This window comes from Myodes glareolus, chromosome 2 (assembly GCF_982192425.1).
Source record: "Myodes glareolus chromosome 2, mMyoGla1.1, whole genome shotgun sequence".
NCBI lineage: Eukaryota > Metazoa > Chordata > Mammalia > Rodentia > Cricetidae > Myodes > Myodes glareolus.
The window spans coordinates 110423262-110435669 of NC_142027.1; the positions used below are offsets into that span (position 1 = coordinate 110423262).

Genomic DNA, 12408 nt, shown 5'->3' on the forward strand with positions numbered 1-12408 from the left:
AGTGACTCATTTCTCTAGCCTACAAAGCACAGGTTTGTTGGTTTGTTTTTAAGCCCAGGCTGGGTTAGAATTCACTACATATCCCAGGATGGCCCCAAACTCATGATCCTCAATTTACTGAATGCTAGGGTTACAGCTTGTAACACCATGCAAGGATGAACTGGCTACATAGCCCAGGCTAACCTCAAACTTGCAGTTCTGCCTAAGGCTCCAAGTGTAAGGTAACAGGCATACACCACCTTGCTAGGTATGTTTTCCTTTTAATTTACTATTATTGTGTGAGCATAGGTCTGCGTTTGCAATGGAGGTGTGCAGAAATCAGGGGATAGCTTTCAGGAATCCGGTCTCCTCCCACCAGGGGATGGGGGAGGGTAGAACTTAGATAGTCAGGTTTATACAGCAAGGGAAAGTGTTCTTTCTTTTAAAAAAAAATGGGAGAGGGGAGGCACTGAGATGGCTCAGCAGGTAAAGGCACTGCCAATTCTAATCACCTGATTTAGATCTCTAGAACTTAAAATAAATAAAAGTAAACAAGTAACTTTTAAAAGGGGAGAAGGGCACTGGAGAGACGGCTCAGCAGTGAAGAGCACTCACTGCTCTTCCAGAGAACCCGGGTTGAATTCCCGGCACCCACGTGGCAGCTCCCAACTGTCTGTAACTCCAAGATCTGGCACCCTAACACAGACACATGCAGGCAAAATACCAATGCACATAAAATAAAAATTAATTATTCTCCAGAACTCACATGACAGAGAACTGACCCCTGCTTACTGTCCCCTCACTTCCACACGGGCACCATGGCATATACATACAAGAAATAATTTTTTTTAAAAAAAAGTAGTAATAAAAAAATAAATGTTTTGAAGTGCTAGGGCTTGAACCCAGAGTCTTGCATGCTAGCTAAGCACTCTACCAAGGGTGCCTCCCAGCCCATAAAGCATGTCTTAAGGTAGGAAGCATCCTTTAAGACCGGTTAGACAGAGGCAGTGTTGGCAAGAAGCCAACCGAATTTATTTGCAACAGTTGGCAATCAACAATCAACTCCCAGGCTTCATTTTGCTCCTGGAACCCCGAATCCCACCATCCATGCTGCCTGCGTTTCTATGTGTGGACGTATAAATGTTATGTGCATGTGTGCGCAGACGCATGGATACTCCTGAAGGCTAGAGGAGAGCCTGGACCACAGTTCCTCCAGCACATCAACCTTGCTCACTCATCCAATAGGTTAGGCCGGCTGACCGACTAGCAAACCCCAGGGATTTACCTGTCTCCTCCCTGGCACTAGAATTACAGGTGCATATCACCATGCCAGACTTTTTATGTTGGTTCTAGACTGTTGGGGACTGCGGACCCTCAGACCCTGAATTTTCTATGACCCCTTAGCTGCCAGAGTAAACAACTTGCTTTCTTATGATTGTAGCTACTCTGGGAACAAGACCCTCAGGAGTTCCTGATGGCAGGGGAGTGGTTTCTGGTGGGCTTGCAGCTGAAAAATCCGGAGAGCTGGGGCGTGGCCATTAGTTAAAGAGAGCCCTATGTAAGCTGCCCTGGAACAGAATAAAATTGGCATTCCTGTTTCAAGAGTAACCCATGTCTCTGTGTGTTTTTTAATCTCCAGACCCTTGCCTGACCGCGATTCCAGGTGGTGCAGTCGCCACACGAGAGAGTGAATCTGCCAGACAAGCATTGTATGGACTGAGACATCTTCCTTCAGTGGCCACACCCACCTTCTCTTTTGAAAACCAGATTTCAAAAGCAACAAGGTAAATTACCCCACGGCTCTCACCTCCTTTTACTTGAAGGGCTGGCACCAAACTGTCCCTTCTTGATGGAGACACCGGATCTTCAGAAGCAATCACTTGTCTGAGTTCCCATCTTGATATGAATGGCAAGCCACAAAAACCGGGCAAATTCAAGGGCTCGCTGACTCAGCCACACCAATTCTGAGGTACCTTTGCCAAAAAGATGATTAAGTCTTCAATGGAGAAACGGCAAGAGAAAACTAGTGCGCAGATGTTGGATCCCATGTGCTGGGGCTGGGGCCTGGAAATTACCATTTATTTTTCAACAGCCGGGGCAGAGAGCAAAAGGTATAACAATCCTCCTCGGACCACTCAGATAAACCCTTTCCCAGAAAAACCCATATGAGGCCTTCAGAAACCAGTCCACGGGACAGTCCACACGGTAAATAAACAAAGGCCTACACACCTCTGTAGCTGAAGCCAACCCTGATTTTTTTTTCTACTAGAAGTCCACTTTATAGAACTATTACGTTTTAGTTTTTTTGAGCAGGGTCCACGGTATACAGCTTAGGGCTGGCCTGGAACTCCTGATTCTCACAAGTGTGGAGATTACAGGCATAAATCACCACACCTAGCTAATACTTTTTTTTTTTTTGGAAGTGGGAGTGGTTAATACAGAGGCTTGCTACACAGCCCAGGGAAACTTTGAACTCGAGACCCTGATACCTTAGTCTCCCAAGTGCTGGGATTACGAGCCTGCACCACACCGCGGGGCTCTCCAGAACTATATAGGGGCTGAGGTGGCATGTAGAATCTGAGTTCCTTAAATGCCGCGCCTCTGTACACATTCGTATGTGTGCCGTCGTGAAGGCAAAGCTAACGCGGGCAACCCTCAGCCGAGCTTCAAAACAGAGACTCCCCCAAAGTGCCCCAGGGCCCCAGTTTGAGAGAGAACAAGAAAGGCAAACGCCTCCAAAGTCCCAGCCAGTGGTGGAGCACTATTGCCTGGATGCAGCCCCCTCAGGACAGAAACTGTCCCCCTCGGGGAACCAGGGTGGTAGCAATAGCCTACCTGCTCTTCCAGGTCCGGTAGGACTCAAACTCTCAGGCAGGCGGGTGACCCCCGTCTCTGCATAAAAGAGGGCTCTCACCACACCCAGCCCTGTCCCCAGCGCCCAGACCGTCCCAGCCACGACTTCCCGCTTCCAGGACCCCGGTGCCCTGGAACCCAGAGCCCCCTGCGCCCCCAGGACTCACCCATCCCGCGGGTACGGCCCTCCCTCACCCGCACGACCGCCCCCTTCCGGTCCCAGATTGGCTCAATAGCCCCCCTCTCCTCAACCCACCCACCCACCCACCCTCAGGACCCCAGCCTGGGCGCCAGCAGGTGGCCCGCCCGTCCCGCTCACCGAGTCTGAGGGAAGCAGAGGGAACAGGTGGAGAGGACCGCCGACCTCCGGCTTCAGCTGCGGCTCGGCCTGGGAAGAAGCCCCCGACTATAGCTCCGACTCCGAGAGGGAGGCAGCCGGAGTGAAACTCGTCGTCGCAGCCTCCCAGCGCAGCGCTGCGCATGCCTCCTCACGCGGGGCTTTCTGGGAAATGTAGTTCTGGCGAGGCGGAGTGGGCGGGACCAAAGCGCAGCAGCAAATGTTAATAGACCCAGCCTTCTTTTATATACCTGCCTATTGACTTACTCCTTCATATATTACTAATTCATTGGCTTTTAATAATTTTTATTAGTATTTTATTTTATTATCATTGTGTGTCTGATTGGAGTGAGTTACATATAGAGGTCAAAGAACAAATTGATGAGTCTGTTCTCCCTTCCACCTTCACTTGGGTTCCGGTGATCAAACAAGTTGTCAGCCTTGACTGCAAGCGCCTTTACCCTCCGAGCCATCTTGCCGGTCCCTAATGCTTCTTTTTTGTGGTGTTAGGAATTAGATTCAAGGCAAGCAAGTGTTTTGCTGCTAACTAATCCCTAGCTGTGAAATTCATTTTTTTTTTCTTTTTTGAGTCAGAATCTCTTATAGCCCAGAGTGGCTTTGAATTGGCTTCGTAGCCAGAGCTGTCCTTCAACGCCTGATTCTTCTGCCTCTGCTTCCTAATGGCTGACCTTACACGCACAGTTTCAAGAAACATAGACTTTAAATTTAAAAATAAGAAAATAACCTATTTTTAAAAATTATTTAAGCCTTGCCTTATTGAGGCACGACTCACTTGTCTAGCAAGGAGGTAGGAGAGCCTTGGGTTGCAAAAGCAGTCATTAAAACTCCACTTCACCTAATGGAGCCTGTTCAATTTCCTGGAACCAGCTCCCAGCTCACTCAGGAGCAAGAAAAGATGAACACAGCCAAAAAAGTAGAGAGGCCTGGCCTCAGCATTGTCACTGAGGGGCTGGAGTGCTTTCTGTTTTGCTTGGAAAGGCAGAATTGTGTTGCTTCCTGCCTGTGCTAATTGGTCTCCATCTGACACTCTGGAGGGACCGTCTGATAAGACACAGCTGCTTTGCTCATTATTTCTGATGAATGGATGGCACCTGGCATCTCCTGGTGGCGCTGGTAGCCACCCAGGACTCCCGTGTAAGATCTTAATGACTTCACAGCCTCAAGGAATACCTAAGTCTGTCCCCCAAAAGCTCTAGCCAAGGATTTTTGTTGTTGAGAAGCCAAGGTCTTCAGAGAGTGCTTTCAACTCCTAATCCTCCTGCCTCTGCCTTCAGAGCAATTGCAGGTGTGTCCATCTTTCCCAGTTTCCTGGGGTGGGGAGGGGAAGCCCGGGCTTCTAGCCTGCTGGACAAGCACTCTAACTCAGCTATGTCCCCAGTCCTGGGAGCACTGAACAGACCCCTCCTATCTGCTGATTTCCGTTTTGCACGTCTGAACTAACAGATAAGGGCTCATATTTTTTATTACTTTTATTTCTTTGTGCAGGGACAGGACATGCCCCAGCATGCCTATAGAGGACAGAGATATGTCCTTGGGTTCTCTTAGTCTACCACATGAATCCTGAGATCAAACTCGGGTCAAGAAACTCGATGACAAGTGTCTTTTATTACTGAATCATTATGATGGTCCTGCATTCGTACTTAATTCATCTCCAGAGTTTAACAGCAGCCAATCACTGTTTCTTTTCTGAGATACTTCTCCCTATGTAGCCCAGGTTGGCCTTGACTTCACTGTGTAACTGTTTTATCCTTGTAGCCTCATATTTTAGCTTCTGTGCATAAGCACAAAATTAAAACAATTTTTATTTTAAATCTGCCTTAAATCAACTAAATTCACATCCAGACAGATAACCTTAAAAGGTGAAGAAACATCCCCAGCTCCGTCTTCAAATTCTTTTTCAGTAAAAATGCAATTTTTTTAAACTAATGTGGTGACTGGGCCACACCTCTAGCCCATTTTTCTAATATCTAAGCAAATGAATTAAACAAGATATCTCTTAAGCTTTTATATTCTTTGAAATTAAATATAACAACATGATCCTCCCCTTCCTTTTCTTACCTCTAACCACTCCTAAGTGCCTTTGTCCTTGCTGTCGTAAATTCATGGCCTTTTTAACTTACATATGTAGCGCCTGCACTACAGCATGGAACGTGAGCTGGGAACTAGGCTGGAAACTTAAAAACACACGCACACAGACAGATGGGACAGGGACACTGGTCGTCCTTGATATAAGAATGCCAACTTTATTGTGCTCCAGGGAAGCTTATATAGGGATCCTTAGCTGATAACCACACCTCAGCTCTCAGAATTTTTCAGCAGCAGGCCTGACCTCACCTCCCCTGCCATCAGGAACTCATGAGGGTCTTCGTGCTCAGAGCAGCTGCAGGCACAGGTAAACAAGTTGTTTTGCTCAGTTCACTCCAGCAGGCAAAGGGTCAGAGCCAGGCAAAGAAAGTCAAGGGGCTAGGGGTCTACAGCCCCCAACAACATATATGTGTGCAGCCGGGCATTGGTGGCGCATGCCTTTAATCCCAGCACTCGGGAGGCAGAGACAGGTGGATCTTTGTGAGTTCAAGGCCAGCCTGGTCTACAAGAGCTAGTTCCAGGACAGGCTCCAAAGCTACAGAGGAAACTCTGTCTCAAAAAAAAAGAAAAAAAAAAACACCCTAGAAAAAAAGAAAGAGGCAGGGAGGAAGGGAGGGAGAAAGGAAGGGGAAAAAATGGAATCAGCAAAATAACTGAGAAGGGAAAGGTGCCTGCCCCCAAACTTGGTGACTTGAGTCCAATCCTTGACGTTGTGGTGGGATAACCAATTTATCAGAGTGGTTCTTACTCCTCCACATGTACACCCACACACGTGTACATGCAATTTAAAAATGTAAATTTGTTTAAATAGAAGGGTTCTCCAAGAAGGAGTGCAGTACACCCAACAGGACGAATATGGGCTTCTTGCGGATAATCACAAGTGTTGTGGGTTTTGTTCTGTTTTGATTGGCTGGCTGAAACAGGGTTTCTCAGCCCTGGGATGAAGGGCAAACACCACCACACCTGTCACGGTTAGGTTCCTTCATGGTGGGTCTGCATGGCATTTTTGGTGGCTCTCAGGTTACATCTCTAAAGGTTGTAAAGAAAACACCCACACTTAACATTGCACAAAGAGTGTAACTTAGAAGATTAAGAGTTAATGAATTTTAAAACACTCTGGAAGCAGAGAGAGTTGGGTCTCTGTGAGTTCTGGAACAGCCAGGGTTGCACAGTGAGACTCTATGGGGGCGGGGAACAAACTTAAAGCATTTTAGGGCTGGAGAGAGACAACTCAGTGGTTAGGAGTGAGTGCTACTTGCTACTTTGCAGAGGACATGAGTTTGATTCCCAGAGCCCATAAGACAGGTCACAGTCATCTGTAACCTCAGTTCCAGGAGATCCAACACCCTCTCCTGGCCGCTTCAGGCACTGCAGGACCGTGGTGCACAAACATATGTGCAGGCAAGACATTTACACAAAATAAAATGGCACAGAGACCACTTCCTAAATAGAACCCAGCAGCACAGACACTGAGAGAAACAATTGACAAATGGGACCTCCTGAAACTGAAAAGCTTCTGTAAAACAAAGGACATGGTCAACAAGACAAAACGACAGCCTACAGAATGGGAAAAGATCTTCACTAACCTCACATCAGACACAGGTCTGATCTCCAAAATATACAAAGAACTCAAGAAATTGGTCATCAAAAGAACAAATGATCCAATAAAAAATGGAGTACAGACCTAAACAGAGAACTCTCAACAGAGGAATCTAAAATGGCTGAAAGACACTTAAGGAAATGTTCAACATCCTTAGTCATCAGAAAACTGCAAATCAAAACAACTCTGAGATTCCATCTTACACCTGTAAAAATAGCCAAGATCAAAAACATTGATGACAACTTATTCTAGAGAGATTGTGGGGTAAAGGGAACACTTCTGCATTGCTGGTGGGAATGCAAGCCGGTACAGCCCCTTTGGATGTCAGTGTGGCTACTTCTCAGAAAATTAGGAAATAACCTTCCTCAAGACCCAGTAATACCACTTTTGGGTATATATCCAAAGGATGCTCAATCGTGCCACAAAGACATGTGCTCAACTTTGTTCATAGCAGCATTGTTTGTCATAGCCAGAACCTGGAAACAACCTAAATGCCCCTCAACTGAAGAATGAATAAGGAAAATGTGGTACATTTGCACAATGGAGTATTACACAGCAGAAAAAAATAACGACAGCTTGAATTTTGCAGGAAAATGAATGGAGCAACAAAACATCATTTTGAGTGAGGTAACCCAGGTACAGAAAGACAATTACCACATGTACTCACTCATAAGTGGTTTTAAAACATAAAGCAAAGAAAGCCAGCCTACAAACCACAATCCCAGAGAATTTAGACAACACTACGGACACTAAGAGAGACTTATATAGATCTAATCTACATGGGAAATAGAAAAAGACAAGATCTCCTGAGTAAATTGGGAGCATGGGGACCTTGGGAGAGGGTTGAAGGTAAGGGGAGAGGCAGGGAGGGGAACAGAGAAAAATGTAGAACTCAATAAAAATAAAAATAAATAAAATCCTCTGAAAGTATTAGGTATTTTCTTAGTAGACAAAGTGGTGAGGTCTATTTCTGGGCAGTGTAAGTTACAAGATAGATGAAGTAGAAACATAAAATTTCATGTCAATTAAAAAAACTGACAGCCATGTATGGTTGTGCATTCAGGAGACCAAGGCAGGAGGATCTCTGTGAACTCAAGGTCAGCCTGAGTCACAACAGAGATAGCCAGGACTATGTAAAGACCCTGTCTCAGAAACCAAAACAATAATTTTTTAAAAAACAAAAAATAATGCCAGGCATAGTGGCACACACCTTTAATCCCAGCACTTGGAAGGCAGAAGTAGGTAGAAGTGAGTTTGAGATCAGCCTAGTCTACAGAGCAAATTCCAAGATGGCCAGGGATAACAGAGAAACCCTGTCTTAAGGAGAAAAAAAAATGGCCAGATCAAAGTCATGGTGGTACATGCCTTTAATCCCAGCACTCAGAAGGCAGAGACAGGAGGCTCTCTGTGGGTTGGAGGCCAGCCTGGTCTACAGAGTGAGTTCCAGGACAGTCAGGACTACACAGAGAAACCCTGTCTCAAAAAAAAAATAAAATAAAATAAAAATAAAAATAAAACAAAAAAGCCATTGGTGTGTGTGCATGTCTGGAGGTGAGATGTCAACTTCCAGGAATCTGTTCTTTCCTTCCACCATATGGGAACCAGGGATTGAACTCCATTCCCCAAGTGCCCTTACCCACTGAGCCATCATGCCAGCCCAGGCTACACATCATTTCATCTCTAAGTAATCACGGCCTAATCACTGCCCTGACATCTTTGATGTGTCTGTCTCTCCTGGGAAAGGCATCACCCAGCCCTAAATGAGCATAATTTCTACCTTTCTCATCAGTTAAAGCAGATCAGACGGTAAGAGCAAAGCCTCCACCCTCTCCCATGTCTCCATAATACTTTCTTAGGCAAGCCTGCCTCAGTATCCCCAGTGGAGGCCACCTCTCCTGGGGAGAGAAGGGCTTCTCAGCTGAAGATTCAAATGACCCCACCTGCAGGTCAAATCCTAGTCACGCTTACTCCGCACCCCAGACACAACCACTTCCTCTTGGTATGAGGAAATGAAAGAACACTTGAATGAAAGACACGTTCTCAGACTGTTACGACACCCAGAAACTTGAGGACAAGGAACGGATGGAGTTTCATTAAAGAAATGGTCCTCGGCATGTCCTTGGATCACACTCACAGAACAGAGCAGTGAAGAGCACACCCTGCTCTTCCAGAGAACCCAAGTTTGGTTCCAAGTACCCACACAGAGCAGCTCACAACCATCTGTAACTCCAGTTTCAGGGGACGCAATGCCCAGTTCTGACCTCAGCAGGTTGCTCTTGCAGAGGACCTGGGTTTGCTCTGCATCCCCCACGTGGTAGCTCACAAGCATCTGGGACATTATTCCCAGGGGATCTGATGCCGTCTGCTGACACTGCGTACACATGGTGCATAGGGCACACAGACACACAAGGCAGACAAAATACCGCCCCCACGCACACAGTTTTAAATGTTTTCAAAATAATTTTACCATTTATTTATTTATTTGATTTTTCAAGAGAGGGTTTCTCCAGCACTGGCTATCCTGGAACTCTCTTTGTAGACCAGGCTGGCCTCTAACTCACAGAGATCCTCCTGCCTCTGCCTTCTGAGTGCTGGGATTAAAGGCATGCGCCAACACTGCCCAACCCATTAATTTATTTTCATAGAGGGGGGCACATATATGGAGGTCGGACAGAAAAACTTGCAGCAGTGAGTTCTCGTTTACCATGGGGTCTTGGAGACTGACCGCAGGCCAGCATGCTGCAATACGAGAGCCTTTATCTCCTCCGCCATCTCACCAGCCTCTAATCTTTTTTTCTAAGACAGTGTTTCTCCCCGTAGCCTTGGCTGTCCTAGAACTCGTTCTGTAGACCAGGCTGGTCTCAAATTCAGAGATCTGTCTGCCTCTCCTACCCAAGTGTTGGGACAAAAGGCAAGCACCACCACCAACAGGCCTCAAAAATATATTTCTTTTGAGAAACAGTACCTACTGAACATATGCCAGACATAATGCATGAAAACTAGCCAACTCTAAGATCCTAAAAAAAAAAAGAATGTATGCAAGCATTTACATGTAAGCTAAAGATAATTTGAGGCAGTATGATTGGCAGGAGTAAGATCAGGCGGGATGGGAAATGGACCACCTGACCGACCCCAGAGTTCTTCCCAACAGTTCTGCTCTAACAGCACACTGTGGTAGTACACACATGTGATCCAAATACCCAGAAAGCTAGAGCAAAGAGATAGGATAGTTCCAGGCCAGCCTGGACTACAGTGTGAGACATCCTGACCTTCCCCCACCCCCCTCCACATACACACACACAAAAAGACCCCACAAGAAACTAAGGCCAATGAGACGGTTCAGTGAGCAAAGGAGTTTCCTGCAAAGTCTGAGATCCTGAATTTAATGGTCAGACCCCACGTGATGGAAGAAGAGTACCAGCTCCCATAAAGTTGTCCTCTGCCCTCCACATGTACACAAGTGTTCACTCATGCACATACACACACACACACACCTTCACTCTGAAAGAAATTTCCAATTCGTAATTTTGTCTCTGAATTCTTCAGTGGAGGCCAAAGCAGAACCTAGAAACAAGAAGTCTAATTCTCAGCCTGGTATTTTACTCTTCTATCTGGTTTCTAAAACTTATTCTAAAAAAAAAAAATGTGGGCTGGAGAGATGGCTCAGTGGTTAAGAGCATTGCCTGCTCTTCCAAAGGTCCCGAGTTCAATTCCCAGCAACCACATGGTGGCTCACAACCATCTGTAATGAGGTCTGGTGCCCTCTTCTGGCCTTCAGGCATACACACAGAAAGAATATCGTATACACAATAAATAAATAAATATTTTAAAAAAAATGTGTTGGGGCTGGGCAGTGGTGGCATACGTCCTTAATCCCAGCACTCGGGAGGCAGAGGCAGATGGATCTTTGTGAGTTCGAGGTCAGCCTGGTCTATGGAGCGAGTTCCAGGACAGGCTCCAAAACTAAGAAGAAACCCTATTTTTAAAAAAGAAGAAGAAAAAAAACTGGATTAGTGTCTGTGCATGTGTGTGTGTGTGTTGAAGTTAGAGGACAGAATTCCTTCTACCCCTATAGGTTCCAGGAATTGAACTCAGGGTGTTAGTTTGCCAGCAAGTACCTTTGCCAGCTGAGCCATCTCCCCAACCTGATCTACTCTTTGTTACCTCCCCAGCCTTTGCTACCAGTCACACTTCCGGACGACACTTGAGGTTCAAGAACTTCCCATCCTAAGTAGACCAAGAGTCTACCTTGCTCTAAATATACTGTAGACACCTAGTATCCTGTGGCAACAAATGTTTGTAATCCCAGGATTTGGAAGATGGAGACGGGGTCACTCGGCTGGCCGTTTAAGACTAGCCTTGCATGATACCTCATCTCAAGAATCCTGGAGACGTCAGTCTTATTCATGCTAGGTGTGGTGTTTGAAAGAAAATGGCCCCCCAAAGAGAGTGGCACTAGTAGGAATGTGACCTTGTTGGAGGAAGTGTATCACTGTGAGGGATGGGCTTACAGGTCTCCTACGCTCAGTGTGGTATACAGTTTACTTCCTGTTGCCTGTGGATCAAGATGTAGAACTCTCAGCTCCTTCTCCAACACCGTGTCTACCAGCATGTTGCCCTGTCCCACCACGATAATGGACTAAACCTATGAAACTAAACCACCCCAGCTAAACGTTTCTTTAGGAGTCACCATCATGTGGTTCAGAGGTTAAGATCACTGACTGCTATTCCAAAGATCTTGAGTTCAATTCCCAGCAACTACATGGTGGCTCACAACCATCTGTAACGAGATATGGTGCCCTCTTCTGGCCTGCAGGTGTATATGTAGGCAGAACACTGTACACGTAATAAATAATAAAGAAAACATTAAAAAGAAAAGAGAGAGTCGCCATCATGGTGTCTCTTCACAGCAATAGGAACCCTAAGACACTAGGGAAGCATTCTGCTACCAAACTACTGCTCCAGCCCAAACCAGCCATTTGAGCTCCTCCCTTCAGTGTGAGCCCCTCTACCAGCTGCTGTATTGGAGCATCTTCCTCTAGGTCTATGCCTAACAACTGCGGCCACCAAGCAAACTTTCATTTGACCCATTGAAGCTGAGTGTCATTTCAAGATGCTGCTGGACCTGGTGGTGCAGCCCTGGAGTCCTAGCACTTGGGAGATAGAGGCAAAAGGATCAGGAACTCAAGGTTGTCCTCAAGTTATGCAAGTTCAAGGCCAGCTGGACTAAGATGCTATCTCAAACAAAAAAGGGAAAGCATCGCCTTTTATACACGAGACTAAGAATGTAGCTCAGCAGTACAGCACTTGCAAGGCACTGGATTCAACCCCCAGTCTCACAAAAGTAAAGACTGCACAAGGTGGGTAGTCAGCCCGCTAGAGTAGAGGAAACAGCTCTTCTCGCTGGAGATGGAAGTGAAGGTAAAAACTGACTTGGGAGTGTAAAATCCAAGGGATGCTGAGACAGCTCTTCCCGATTCCTGAGACAAAAGGAAATCCCAGCCACCCCTTCTGAGGCCATCAACTACCAAAG

The 12408-nt window shown here is 46.3% G+C and overlaps 1 protein-coding gene across 5 annotated transcripts in view; it reads right to left on the reverse strand.

Moving 5' to 3' along the window:
* Dtx2 (deltex E3 ubiquitin ligase 2) overlaps positions 1-3309 on the reverse strand; it is a 39801-nt gene extending 36492 nt beyond the window's left edge. For 3 of the 5 annotated variants that reach the window (XM_087903536.1, XM_087903532.1, XM_087903537.1), the window contains exons 1-2: positions 3152-3309; positions 1787-1952 (exon numbers count right to left, since the gene is read on the reverse strand). The gene's annotated coding sequence lies outside the window, so the exon portion shown is untranslated. Of the gene's footprint in view, positions 1-1786; positions 1953-2814; positions 2872-3151 lie in introns of all 5 variants that reach the window. The other 2 variants (XM_087903534.1, XM_087903535.1) reach the window with 2 other exon arrangements.
* Between the last annotated feature and the right edge of the window lie 9099 nt (positions 3310-12408).